Source organism: Lissotriton helveticus, chromosome 12, assembly GCF_964261635.1.
Source record: "Lissotriton helveticus chromosome 12, aLisHel1.1, whole genome shotgun sequence".
Lineage (NCBI taxonomy): Eukaryota > Metazoa > Chordata > Amphibia > Caudata > Salamandridae > Lissotriton > Lissotriton helveticus.
The window spans coordinates 141,319,899-141,334,647 of NC_136073.1; the positions used below are offsets into that span (position 1 = coordinate 141,319,899).

Genomic DNA, 14,749 nt, shown 5'->3' on the forward strand with positions numbered 1-14,749 from the left:
TGTTTCGTTCCTTTGTTTCAGGGGTGATTCTGGTGTGTCTCTCCTATGCTTTTTGGTGTCATTGGATGGTTTCCCCTCCTGTCCCACCATAGTGTCTAGGCCTCTTCTTGATTGGAAACAGCCTAGTCTGCCCTCCTTTTGGAGCGAGATAAGGGCCTTGTTTGGTTCACCTCTTGGTGTTGAGATTGTGTGATGGGTTCTGTACCTGCTGGGTTCTCTGATACTCCTCGTCCTCGTCTTTGCTTTTGCACCTGCCAGCTCCTCAACAATTGGCGCACCTTCTTGAGTGCTGTGATGCACTGTGGCTGCCTGCTTCTTAATGTCTCTTATTGACCCTTTCTTTCTTCGTCCCGCTCTTAATGTTCTTAATGTTCTGGTCCCCCCGCCTTACGGCGTAGTATGCGTGGGGGGAGTGGGACTTGTTTCCGTTTTATTGTGTGTGTTCGTGCTCGTTACTGAGGGGAGGTCTGGGCTCTATTGCGCTTCGTTTTGCTCATTATCGGATGTTGCATGGGCTGCAGTTATGCCTGATCCTTGCAGGAGCTTGTGGTCATGTACGCTCAATTTTTCGTGGTGGGGGGGCCTTCCTTAGCCTTGTTGATCGTTTTGAGGGCTGTGCGTTGTCTCTTTCTTTTCGTTTGAAGAGGAGGTGTGAGCTCGCAAGATGGCCGACCCCGGCGCTGCTTTCGGTTTTATTTTCCCCGTTCTGTGCTCACCTGGTTTCCCGTTATGGCTTGCGCTTTCCCGGATGTCTCTGCATGTCCTGCAGGGCTCCGGAGGTTTTGCCCTGCTCGGCGCTTCCTCCAGGGGGGGGGGGTCAGCCTGTGTCTGCCCCCTACGCTTGTGGTTGAGGGGGAGCAGAGCCATATAGGTGCGGCCGTTGCAGGTAAGATGGCGGCGCCCTTGGTTAGTTTCGCTTTCGCCTTGCCTTGGATTTCCACAGTCTGTGCGCCAGACGATCTTCCTTTGTGGGTTGCGCTGGGCAGTTTGCGTGGCTGTGGTGGTGGGAGGGTGCTGGTTGGGTCTTGTGGGTTGCGGGTCGCTCGCGATGCCACTATCGGCGTTCACCTTCTCCGCCTCCGCTTCCCGTCTGTTCGATCGCCATCTTGGTTGGGCTATGTCCATAGCTCTCAGAGGTGAAGCCAAACCAAGTACCTCATTTAGAGGATACGTGCTTTATGTGCTTGCTAAAGAAGGCCACATAGTTCATCTCATGACCCTTAAAGTGGTAGATAGCCAAACCAATGGCATTATCCCATTACTGTCAAACACAGAGTGTCAGTGCTGGACAATGTTCTAATCCCTACTTTATCAGCCACATCACATGTGTAAGCAATGGACAAGAGAAGAAATGTGAGACAGAGAGAGAGAGTGTCTGTCAATCTGCTCTTGTGTCCCTCACTATGAAACAGTCTAGATCCCTGGAAGCTATGCCTGGTGTTAAGGTCCACCAAGGTATATGCGGCCCCTCACCCCATCCTAGGGGGTTCATCTCTAGTACATTTGTGTCCATTCATGATATAATTGTGGTAATGGGATACTATTCGTCATCCTTGACATATTTGGAGCATTCGTGGTCTAGTTTTGGTGTACTGGAAGTGATAATTGTCATATTAAGAGCATGAATGGGCGAATTATACCCATGCCTGACAACGTGGTGGCCATCTCTCACATAATAATGGCAGTGTCTGAAAAATGTGGTCATCATGGTCATCAAGTTGCCCAGCCTTGCCACAAAAGGAGGCATGGTATATGAGCATGTTTGGCATAGAACAGACATTTTTTGCCATGATTGTAATACTTGTGCATTTGAATTGGAATCTGTCCATGTAAGAAGATTATACACATGTGTACTTGATGAGTACGACAAGCAGATGTTTGTGGACTGGTTTCTTCCTCACAATGAAAACTGTTATTTTGAAAGAAAATGTTATATTTTTTTTCAGAAAAGTTTCCTTCATCCGGAAAATTGAGATTGTTTGACCAAAATGGAAAGTGGTATTTTATAGAAAAATAGGTGTATTTTCAGAAACTGATAGTCTGATGAAAACAAGAGGCTGCATTCCCTAAAAACATATTTAAAGCTGTTGGTCGCCTGAACTGCCTGGATGGTCACTACGGATAATCCTCATTATTGCAATGTTTTACAGTGATAACATTGTTTTGTTTTTTTAATTTAAATTCAACATTGGTTATTAGCTAAGGAAGTCTTCACTTGAGTAAAAGTAGCTCTCACTATAGAAAAGGCAGGAAATCCCTGCTGTAGACCAAAATGAACCATAAGCAAAACATGGTATTAACAGAAAACCCACTGCAGGCTTTATTGATGTTGGGACTAGTCAATTTGCCTAGAAAACCTCTGAATTCCCCGAATTACCTCTCTGTTTCTTTTCCATTGATGCAGTTGATATTCGAAATATCCATGGCCCTCTCCATATTACTGGTTTCGTGTCAATAACCCTGGGTTCCATAAAAGATCAACAGAGGTTTTATTGAGTCCTACCTGTCCACCAAACCTATTGGGGAGAGAGCTGTGCGTATATTTGATTGCACTGCGTCCTGCACTAGAAATGGTGTTTATTTGGATGTTCCAAAAAATAATGAAAATGAAGTTCTGACTGTTTATGTTTTATGTGAAAATGCTGAGTGTACTGATGACATTACTGATGACGTTGAATGCAAAAACAAGGTTTCAAAATCTATTTCTGACTTAATTGATCAACTTCCTCCTACTCTGTGGTCTGAACCTGCAAACAATGTTGGGTGTGTTCTATTAATAAAATCACTGAAGTTTAAGGTAAATCTAATGAAGAAACGTCCCCCTATTCCTTAATACTCATTATGCCTGGAGCACAAATGCCAAATAGACCTGTTGCTAGCACTTTGCTCAAACATGGGGCCCTAGTCCCTACTGCAAGTGAGTGTAATGCTCCTATTTCACCTATCAAAATGCTTGGTAAAGAGGGCGCGTGACGCGGCGGAGAAGATGGCCGCTCCCCCCTGAGCTCTGCGATTTCGGCGGCGCTTCAATTACGGAGGACCCGCTTCCAGACAGCGTTTCTGGGCGGAAACAGATGATTTGAGTGTCGGAACTGCCCCCCAGCATATGGGTATGTTTCTGAACATAAACATGCGTTTTTTTAGGTCGAATTCAGCATAAATGTCGCTACCTCGGACACGGCTGCCATTTTGTTTTCTCTTTTTTCTTCGTTTTTTCAAAACATCCTCCTACTGCTCCTACGTGCAGAATATGGCCTCATAACTGTGTTTTATCATAATGTATTGGAACTAAGAGGCATTTGACGTATTTTGCGGCTTTTTGAGGCTTTCCTGCATTCTTTTTTTGTCGTCTGGTTCCTGCCTCTCATCCTTACCTCAGCACTTTGCCTGTCTGCTTTTGGCTCCTCTGGGGACCACCAATATTTAATTTTTTTGCGGTGTTCTCTGCCACAGCTGTATATTGTTCCTTCCTGAGGTTTTTCTGTCTCAACTTTTTTCGATTCCCCTTGGCAATTATCAGCCCTCACCTCACGCAAAGCTGCCTCGTCCTTTGCCTTACGCTGGTTTTCCTAACTTCGCCATCATGGAGCCTGTGCACAGCGCAAAAGCCTCTAACGCAGCTTCTTCCTCACGCAAGGACCCAACAACTATGGGCAAACGTCTCAAGAAGGATCCTCAATCTCCTTCTAAATCTCCGCCTCCAGTCACCCTGGAGGACCTCATGGAGGAACTGGTATACAGCCTTTACAACGAAACTTTTACAATGAACTACCATTACAACGAAACTTTTACAACGCAAACCATTATAACGCATAGCGCTGGGGGGCGCTCTAGGATAGGGAATAGGTTTAATGTACTATCCAAACCTTCCCTACTATCCACGGGGACTGGAGTTGGAATAGTAAATTAAACTATTCACTATCCAGCGCCCAAAAGCATTATGCGTTGTAATGGTATGCGTTGTAAAACTTACGTTGTAAAGGTAGGCGTTGTAAAAGTATGCGTTGTAACGTCATACATGCGGAGGAACTTTGTCTAATTCGCCCTTTTATTGCGGATACTACTGCTACCCTGCAGAGGTTGGACGATAAGTGGTCCAATCTTGATAAAAGGGTCACCGAAGAAGAACAAAAAATCAGTGATGCTCAGGATGTTGCCGCCAAGCTAGATAGCCTCACCAAGGAGGTTCAAGTACTCAAGAAAACTTCTGAGGACTTAGAAAATTGCAATAGGCGCAATCATTTGTGCATTTATGGAGTTCCGGAGAATTCGGAGGGGTCCGACATCATCCTATTTTTGAAGACACAAGTCCTACCAATTGTTGGGTTGCCTAAGCATGTGGATATGAATATTCAAAGGGCGCACCGTCTTGGCCCTAAAAACTCCTCTTCTTCATCAAGGCCTAGAGGCATCATTGCTTATTTTCTTCTTTACTCTGACCTTATGGCTATTTTACATTCAGTCAAACAACACAAGCAGTTGTTGTGGTCTGGCCATAAACTTTTTTTCTCTCAGGATGTCTCCAAACAGACTGCAACGCGTCGGAAAGAATTCCTGGATTTGAGGCCCACGCTTCGTTCCATGAACGCTAGATACGGTCTTATTCATCCCTGTTTCTTCAAGGTCACATACAAAGAAAGGACTTTTAGCTCCGAGGATCCGGCTGATCTCCGCAGATTCATCCATTCCCACAGAGAAGATTCCATGGAACAAAGCAGCTCTTAACCTTATAATGTCTCTTTCTCTGTGCTTCATCTATTGTTTGCTAATGTGACGACTTGTTGTTTCTCTTCATGTTACTTCATTTTTTGATTCTGTTGTTTTCTAGGTTCGTCTCCCTGTGTTTTAATTGTCTGCTCCCTCATCGTACTGTGCTGTTGTTCGTTTCCGTCATCCCAGTTCGCTGCTGTCCTTGCATAACTGTTCGGTAAGTTTCCTTCATTTGTTCTTATTGTCGTGCTCGGTCCCAGGTTCTATTTGTAATTTTCCCTTACTTCCTCTTGTCTCTCTTCTTTTATGCTCCTCGGACCGTGTTTTCGACCTTTTTCTTCTTGTGCGGTCATCTTTTCTTGTTGCTCCCGCCCCCACTTCATTGTTCTTCTCGTTAATTGTTTTGTATGGCTGGAACCGTTTTGGTTTCTTTTGCCATCCTTCTTTCTGCTGTCTCCTTTAGGGAAGCGATTGGCTCCCACTTTCCTTCCTTCTCATTACCCTTTCTTTTCCCTCTTTTTATTTTTTGGCTTCTTTCATGTTTTTCTGCTTCATTCATTTTTTTCCTGATATTCATCCCTTCTTTCCTTTTGTACTGTGGTACTGGCTTTTTTTCTCTTTTCTCCTTTTCAACTTTTACTCTCCCTTTGCAACTCATTATTGCGGTAATGCATTGTTTCTCTTCGTTGCCTCTCTCTCATACTCCTTGCTGGTTACTTCACTTCTCCTTTCACTTCACCAAGCTTGTACTAGATACCTTCTTTTATCTCCTCTCCTGTTTTCTCTCCATAACTGCTATATTCTTATTCTCTACTCCTTTTCCATTCTCTTCCTATGAAGAGTTTCTGACTCATTTCTTGGAATGTTAAGGGTCTCCACAACCCTATTAAGAAACAGCGTATTTTGTCTCACCTTGCCCGTTTACAATGTCAAATTGCCTTTTTGCAAGAAACGCATCTTTCTACACAAGAGTTGTCTATGTTACGCAGACAATGGGTAGGGGAAGTTTTCTGCTCCCCGACTGTCAATCATAAAAATGGGGTTGTTATTTTGTTTCACAAATCCCTGTCTGTTCAAATACACAAAGAAACTTCTGATTCTAATGGTAGGTGGTTGCTTCTGGATTGTACTGTTAATGATGTTCATCTCTCCCTTTGCAATGTTTACGGTCCAATGGTATTGATCCGTCCTTTTGGAACGATTTTTCCTCCTTTCTCTCCTCCAATGGTAATGAAGATATGATTGTAGGGGGGGATTGCAATCAATTGATGGACCCCTTCCTGGACCGCAAAACCCATGCACGTTATGTCCCTAACAAAATGCAAAAATCCTTCCACAGATCCATTTCCTCTAGAGGCCTAATAGATTCATGGAGGATTTCTCACCCTGATTCTCTGGAATTTACCTTTTTAGGTCTCGCCTGTCAATGCGCACGCCCATTGAGCTTGCGAGACTATAGGGGCTTAAACAGAGTTTAACTAGACTGGCGATTTGATGCAGTGCGTGTGCGCTTTTAGCTCAATGCACAAGCGCAATGAGTTAAAATGCGCGTGCACAGCATCAAATCTCCAGCCATCGCCATCTGTTCCCCAGCTTGGTGCCGCCAGCACCTCCCCTCTCTCTCCCCGTACACAGCCTTACTCGCATTTCTCCTCCCCCTCCCCAGCCACCAGCACCTCCCCTCTCTCTCCCTGCACACATGCTCGGACTCAGCCATTTTTTTTTAAACTTATTTTTTTAGCGTGCCCAACCCTGCATCCAGGAAAACAGTTGGCTTCCAGACATAATTGGCAAAACGAAATATGTCGACAAGTGAACTGATTAAAATATCTAAAATGTAAATTACAGTGTACTTTACATTTTGCCCTAGTGTGTCCTGCATTGCCAGTGGATAATCACATTTCCTGTAAGTGTTCATGTGTTTTAAGTTTCACGGCCGCCAGGCCGTGTCTCCTTTTCTTTTTTCCTTTTTTTTTTTCGGTCTCAGTATCCAGCTTCTTTCTTACTCACTGACCAGACAGCGTCACTGTGTTTACTTCTGTCTCCCCCTCCCCAGCCGCCAGCACCTCCCCTCTCTCTCCCCGCACACAGCCTTACTCGCATTTCTCCTCCCCCTCCCCAGCCGCCAGCACCTCCCCTCTCTCTCCCTGCACACATGCTCAGACTTAGCCATTTTCTTTTTACTTGTTTTTTTAGCGTGCCCAACCCTGCATCCAGGTAAACAGTTGGCTTCCAGAAATAATTGGCAAAACGAAATATGTCGACAAGTGAACTGATTAAAATATCTAAAATGTAAATTACAGTGTTATTTACATTTTGCCCTAGTGTGTCCTGCATTGCCAGTGGATAATCACATTTCCTGTAAGTGTTCATGTGTTTTAAGTTTCACGGCCGCCAGGCCGTGTCTCCTTTTATTTTTTTCGGGTTTTTTTTCGGTCTCAGTATCCAGCTTCTTACTTACTCACTGACCAGACAGCGTCACTGTGTTTACTTCTGTCTCCCCCTCCCCAGCCGCAAGGCACCTCCCCTCTCTCTCCCCGCACACAGCCTTACTCGCATTTCTCCTCCCCCTCCCCAGCCGCCAGCACCTCCCCTCACTCTCCCTGCACACATGCTCGGACTTAGCCATTTTTTTTAACTTGTTTTTTTAGCGTGCCCAACCCTGCATCCAGGTAAACAGTTGGCTTACAGAAATAATTGGCAAAACGAAATATGTCGACAAGTGAACTGATTAAAATATCTAAAATGTAAATTACAGTATTATTTACATTTTGCCCTAGTGTGTCCTGCATTGCCAGTGGATAATCATATTTCCTGTAAGTGTTCATGTGTTTTAAGTTTCACGGCCGCCAGGCCGTGTCTCCTTTTATTTTTTTCGGGTTTTTTTTCGGTCTCAGTATCCAGCTGCTTTCTTACTCACTGACCAGACAGCATCACTGTGTTTTCTTCAGTCTACCCCTCCCCAGCTGCCAGCACCTCCCCTCTCTCTCCCTGCACACACGCTCGGACTCAGACATTTTTTTTAGCTTGTTTTTTTAGCGTGCCCAACCCTGCATCCAGGTAAACAGTTGGCTTCCAGAAATAATTGGCAAAACGAAATATGTCGACAAGTGAACTGATTAAAACATCTAAAATGTACATTACAGTGTTATTTACATTTTGCCCTAGTGTGTCCTGCATTGCCAGTGGATAATCACATTTCCTGTAAGTGTTCATGTGTTTAATCTGTTCACTGTTTACCAAATCACACTGAGCTCAGTTTATGTTGTTTGCATCTTCTGTTGCTATGTGTGATCTTGTTCAAGTGTTCCTATTGTTTTATTTGTTGATGGCTCGGTTTTTGCATCCATTTGCTTTTATTGAGCTTAGGGCTACTGACAGCTGTGCCCATCCTGGGGGCTGTAATCACCGTCTGTTCATGTTAATCAGTGCAGCTGCATATATAGTCCTGCAGATACAGTTAGCAACCTTCCACTCACATTCAGACAAGCATTTGCAATGCAATAGGTCTGGTATTACTTAAAGTTTGAGCTATTGGCGTTGCTGATAATAATGCAACGCCAATAGCTATACGTGTCACGTTTGCGAAAGTTAAAACTATTGGCATTGTAAATGACAAAGCTATTTAGCTATTTTCAAAACCAACACATTAATAAAAAAATTGTCATTTACAATACCAATAGATCAAACTTTCCTAATGCGAGACCTATTGCATTGCAAATGCTTGTTTTCTCCTGTGCATGCTTCCCATTCCTGAATTGATTATATCTTTCTCTCCCATCATGCTTTCCAATTCATGACCAATTCTGAAATAGGCTCTATCCTCATCTCCGATCACGCCCCTATTATTTTGGATATGGATTACCCCTCCCCCACCCCCAAGACCCGTCGATGGCGTTTTAACAATTCACCTTTACTTGACCCCACCTTTACTGTTCATTTCACACACTTCATGAATGAGTTCTTTACTAACAACTTAAGTACCTCTTCTGATTTCCACTTTATTTGGGATGCCTACAAGGCTGCTGCTCGTGGTTGCATTATTGACTTTGTGCCACGTAAAAAGAAGAAGGCGCTTGCACAGGCATCCTCCTTTCTTAAACGCATTAAGGAGCTTGAACACCTTTATTTTACCACCAACTCTCCCGACTCACTGTCTTCTCTTATTCAAGCTAAAATGCAATTTAATAAACACTCCTGGGATTCCGCTTCTAATCAGCTTCTCCACTTTAATGCCAAAATCTATGGTGGTCGCAACAAGGCTGGTAGGGCTCTGGCGAATTACCTCAAAATCAAGAAACAAAAATCTAAAATTGTTACGATTATGGACCCGCAGGGCTCTCCCCAATCCTCAGATGCCAACATTTTTGATTGTTTTGTACAATACTACTCTACCCTCTACACGCCTGAGTCCAATCCCTCTGCTGAACAAATAGACTCCTTCTTTCACTCTATCCCCAAACCTTCCACCCCTCTGGTGGACTTCTCTTCCCTCGATGCCCCACTCTCAGAAAAAGAGATTCTTGCGGCTCTTTCTCTTCTCCCCAAAGATAAAACGCCTGTCCCAGACGGCTTTACTGTACGATTCTTTCTCCACTTTAAGACTGTTTTGGTTCCTTATTTGCTACAATTAATCAATCATTTTCTTACTACCGGTGCATCGAAAGGCTCCTTTACACAGGCAATGCTTGTTCTTCTCCCCAAGAAAGATAAAGATCCTTCCCTGTGCAAAATCTATAGACCCATATCCCTTATCAACACCGATTGTAAAATATACGCAAAACTCTTAGCTCCACGTATCAACTCGATGATTCCCAATTTGGTTAATGTTTATCAATCTGGATTTGTAAAAGGCAGGTCTATTACTGATAATTCGAGGACCCTTCTCAATATTATTCACCTTTCTGCCAAAATGGATACTCCAATCGCGGCTATTACTTTGGATGCTGAGAAAGCATTTGACCGTGTTAATTGGGATTTTATGTTTGGTGCGCTTCGCTGGCATGGTTTTAGCCCCACTATCCTCAAATATATTCAATTACTTTATTCTTGCCCCTCTACTTCTATCTGGGTTAATGGTACACAATCTGCTTATTTTCCCCTTCACAGAGGAACCAGACAAGGTTGTCCGCTATCCCCTCTCCTTTTTATTTTGGCATTGGAACCTTTTCTTGAGAAGATTCGACAATCTCCTTCCCATTCTGGTTTTATTCATAACGAGGTGGAAATTAAATTCACTGCTTATGCAGATGATATTCTTCTTTATATTTCAAACCCTGCTGTCACCCTTCCTGCTTTTTTTTCCTTACTAAGGGATTATTCTTCTGTCTCCGGTTATAGGCTGAATATCGATAAGTCGGAGGTTCTTCCTCTGAACAAGTATTGTCTCCCTCACATGTTTCATGGCTCCGGTTTTGAGTGGAATCCTGGTTTCATTAAATGTCTTGGTGTCTTATAAGCTAACACCATTAGAGAAACTATTAAAATCAACCACTCTGGCATCCTTAAAAAACTCTCCTCTCTTATAGAACGTTGGTCGCCCCTTTTCCTCTCCTGGTGGGGTCGTCTTTTAACTATCAAAATGATGCTCCTTCCTATAGTCAACTTTTGTCTTTCTATGCTTCCTATCTCTCTCCCCCATTTCTTCTTCAAATCCATCAATAGTCTCTTCACTAAATTCCTATGGAACAAGCGTAAAGCTAGGGTCTCTTTACTTCGCCTCCAACAACCTAAACATCTTGGCGGTGTTAATTTCCCCAATATTTCACACTTTCACTCTGCCTTTTCCCTCAAACAAATGTGGTCCTTTCTTCTGGATTCATCTTCTCGACCTGCAACGGCTTGCAGCTCTTTGGAATTAGCTCAACTTCTCCCCTTCTCTTTCCTTCCTGCTACCAACCTCACCCAGCCGCCTCAAAAGTTTGTCTCTCCTATCTTTAAACACTCTAAAGCCCTAACACTTGCTCTTTTTCGCTCCTTTTCTTCGCCCTCTGATCTTCATTTTGACACTCCACTCTGGTACAACAAATCGCTCAAACTTCGCAATCGGGCACTTTTCTGGAAGGAATGGATCGATAAAGGAATTTTTACTTATAGGCAACTCCTTTCCAATGACTCTTTATTAACCTTTCAGGACCTCCGTGACTCCTTTGGTATTTCCACCAAATATTTCTCACACTTTCACACACTTCTCCCTACATTATCCTCTATTATTTTGCAGGATGTCCCCCTCCTCTTCTCCCCCTCTTCTTACCTCTCCACCAAATTTCCATATCCCTTTCAAAGCCTCGGCTATTTATAAGTTACTCTCTCATTTTCCCACTGACAGGCCCAAAACTAAACTAGAACTTACGTGGGAGTCAGACCTCGGTCACACATTTTCCCCGCTCATTTGGGACTCCATTTGGTCTAAAATTCATTCAGTTTCTCGTTCTGCTAGCACCACACAGACCTTCTAATTTTTTTTATAACAGACTTTACTACACCCCCAGTGATCTGTATAAATTCAAACTAATAGACTCCAAAAAGTGCTGGTCTTGTTCTTGTGCTACTAGTGACTTGTTTCAAATGTTTTTTCCCTGCCCTAGAGTTAAATTACTGTGGTCCAACGTTTGGTCCACACTTAACAATGTTCTGTCCACTGTTGTTCCTTTTGAAATTGTTACTGTTTTTTTGGGTTGATTAGCTCCAATCTGGGATGTTCCGCATCCTACACGTAAATTCATCGACCTTTCTATTGCTATCTCACTGCAACTTATTACTGCTAATTGGAAAGATACTACGAATGTTGTTTATAATGCTTGGTGGAAACTACTCTATCACCATCACAGATTAGATCGTGCATATGCTTCGTCTATCCCTTTGTTGATTAAACGTGATTTACTATGGTCCCCTTTAACAGAGTTTTTATCTAGACATACCCCATGATCACCTGATATTACTTTCTTTACCCTTGTTCCTACCTGATTTTGCTATGAGATGATGCATTCCCTGTTGCACTTCCTTCCCTTCTCTTTTCCTTTTACTCCTCCCCTCCCCCCTTCTTTTTCTTTTTTCCCCAAAAAATTTGAAAAGTTATAAAAGCATTTCTCATTGGTATATTGTTTACCCCCTCCGGGGTTTGATTTTACATTTGCATTGTTTTCAATAATTTTTTCTCATATTTTCTTGGTATGTTTTTTTTTGCCATTGTACTGATGTTTTACGTTGTATTAATCTACTCAATAAAGCTTTTTAAACTTAAAAAAAAAATGCTTGGTATAGACTCAGATTTGTTTGTGAAAAACCTCTAAGCTATCAGTGATGTTGTAATACCACATATTGTTCATGCACTCCTGAGCTATAATCTTGCTGCAAATGGCAGTGTAATATTGTGAAGTGGTGTAATACTGCAATTTTGGGAATTTACCGTAACACAAACTTCCCAAAATTACGTGTGTTATGAGAGCATAATTAAAATTTTGTACAGACCCATTTATCATTTTGAAATTCTCTTAGAAGTCTTCCCACTCTCTAGTGCAACCTCGTAATTACATTGTCTGTGACAACCAAGCCTTTACCTGGCTAACCAAGGACTGGTCCTTATTTTACTTCCATTATCCCAGCCATGGGGTATGCTCGTAGGATGTGTTCCTTAAAAAGACTGGCCTGAGAAATATCTGAAGCCGCCTGTTTCTTTCCTGTCCTATTTCCGATGTATACGATAGGACACATGAGATGATACAGAATCACACTTTGTTCTTAATTGTTAATATGATAAGGATACTGTATCTAGCTTTTAGGGAAAATAGGTAACATGCTCTTTTTCAATATTTTAAATAATTTTTTATGTTTGTAAATAGTTGAACCTGGGAACTTCCTATCATGATATTGTTATGGTTTTTACTAACTTAAACAATAAAGTGTTGACTGATTGATTGACACATGCGATACGCCCAAATGTTTGTTAAGGTAAAACACAGATTTAATCATTTAAACCTGGGCTCAACCTCCTGGCAGCTATGGCACACATCAGACAAACTTAATTTAGGAAAATATGAAAGGTATTTGGCTGCAACAAAATAGTTAACAAATCAAAACACACCACAATAAAGATTCTCAGAGCTAATGTATAAAATGAGTAAAATGACACCAAAATGAAAATATCCAAAAAGACCGGGGATAGGATTCATTAACTTTTGAAGGCAAAAAGTACTAGGAAAACATAAATTGCCAAACATTGGTCACTGTTTGCAGTTGACTGAGACATAGGTACAATTTCAGGCTGATCCTGATGAAGTGCAAGTCAAAAACGTTACCTTCTGACTTAGTCTCTGAAATTAAAGTCCAAATCTTTCCGTGAGGTAAGGCTTATCTGACATAGTCCTCTTGAAACCAGATACTAGTTGGAAGAGGTCCTGCTAAAGTTGTTGGTTTTGGCAGGAAAAGCTCAGAGCGGGAGAAATTCAAGTTTCATGGCTGCTGATGTACTCAGTGCTTTAAATGGGCCGGTACTCACCGGTACGGAGTACCGGCACTTCTTTGATTTGTCACTCTGAGTACCGCCACTTCTCTTCTGCTGAGGAGAGTACCGGTACTCATGAAAGGGAGGCTCACTGGCTGAGAGTGCGAATGACCAGGAGGGGAACTTGTCTGGCAGCCAAGGCGCAGCTTCTGTAGCTCCATCTGAGCCCCTGCTGAGCTAATCGGCAGGGCTCATTTAAATAATTAGAGGTGCTCAACCTCACGCTGCGCTTGACAAAGCAGGGGGAGATTCATTTTACCTGCTAGTGTGCACGTGCGATTTTCAAAGCGCAGCACTTCAGATAGTGAAAAGTTAAAGCAGGGTAATACTTTAAACATATGCATTTTATCAGGTGCAAGGGCGGCGGATTCTCACACTTCCCGTACTTTCTCTGGATCGGAGGGTTAATGCCAAGACAATGCGATGGAAGAGGCTCCTTGAACAGCCTTCTTCCCTGAGGAACCCACCTTCCTAAAAAATGGATCAATTACCCAGTCTGTACATAGAAGGCTTTCTCTGGTGAGACACTGCAGCAGGGCTCTCTGACTCTGAAGAAGAGACATGCTAGTGATCCACCGCTAAAATGCGCTACGTTTCGTCTAAACTAGCAGTTTTGCTGATTTATTAGTAGTGCAAAATGTGTAACTTCCCTGCTCGACAGTGACACTACTAAGCAGAACCCTGTATTTTCTCAGCACAGTTAGACTTGTCAAGTCAGAGATAAGTCAGGTGATTATTGTTCCCACTGGAGAGAGGTCAGAATTTTCTCTACTGGCAGTTTTCACTCTCACCATTAAGTAGTGTAGAGGGTTAATATGCCTCCTTCAAAAAAGCATTTAGTATTGTACTGTATTGTATGTGGATAGCTCAGTGAGTTGCTGTTTTTGTCACAGAGATTCCTTTGTTATATGTGATTTAGCTGCCCCTGAAGCTGAGGTTGGGGTGGAGGGTGCTGATTTTTTTTTTTTAGAAATTAAATAATAGCTTCAAAAGCACCTGCTGCAGAGTTTGGCTTCCTTGTTGTTCAAATGAGTGTGATTTCTGATATTTGTCTATTTCTATTGACTTCATTCCATGATTTTGGTCGAAAGAAAGTGCCACTCTAAGTGTTACACATCTAGTTGTTGCCTCACTCTTGTAAATCCACTGAATCTATGAAAATGCCACACATAAGCAATCTAAAACATTAGCAGCTAAACTCAAATGAGTGTCATTTCTGATATTTATTATGATTCCCTCGTCTTCATTGCTTAATTTTGCTCGCGGGAAAGTGTCACTCATACTCGTTTAAATGTCACTCATAATTACAATGAAATTATGAAAATGTCACACATAAGTAATCTGAGTCCTTGGAAGCTCTGGGGTCCATTCAGGCCCTGCGCTGTCACCCACGTTCACACTATCCTCTGCATTTGTGCAAACACGGGAATCCTGACAGTACCCTGGCAGTGGCAATTAAAAAAGCCATGGTGAAGAGTATAACATGGCTTTAAACATACCGGAGTCTTTTGTGTGTCTGTTTAGGTTTGTGTGTTT

The 14,749-nt window shown here is 42.6% G+C and overlaps 1 long non-coding RNA gene across 1 annotated transcript in view; it reads left to right on the forward strand.

Moving 5' to 3' along the window:
* Window positions 1-14,749, forward strand: part of LOC144798500 (uncharacterized) — a 96,662-nt gene that overhangs the window by 16,024 nt on the left and 65,889 nt on the right. The window contains exon 2 of the long non-coding RNA XR_013603556.1: window positions 4,829-4,927. This is a non-coding gene — a long non-coding RNA (uncharacterized LOC144798500). The remainder of the gene's footprint in view (window positions 1-4,828; window positions 4,928-14,749) is intronic.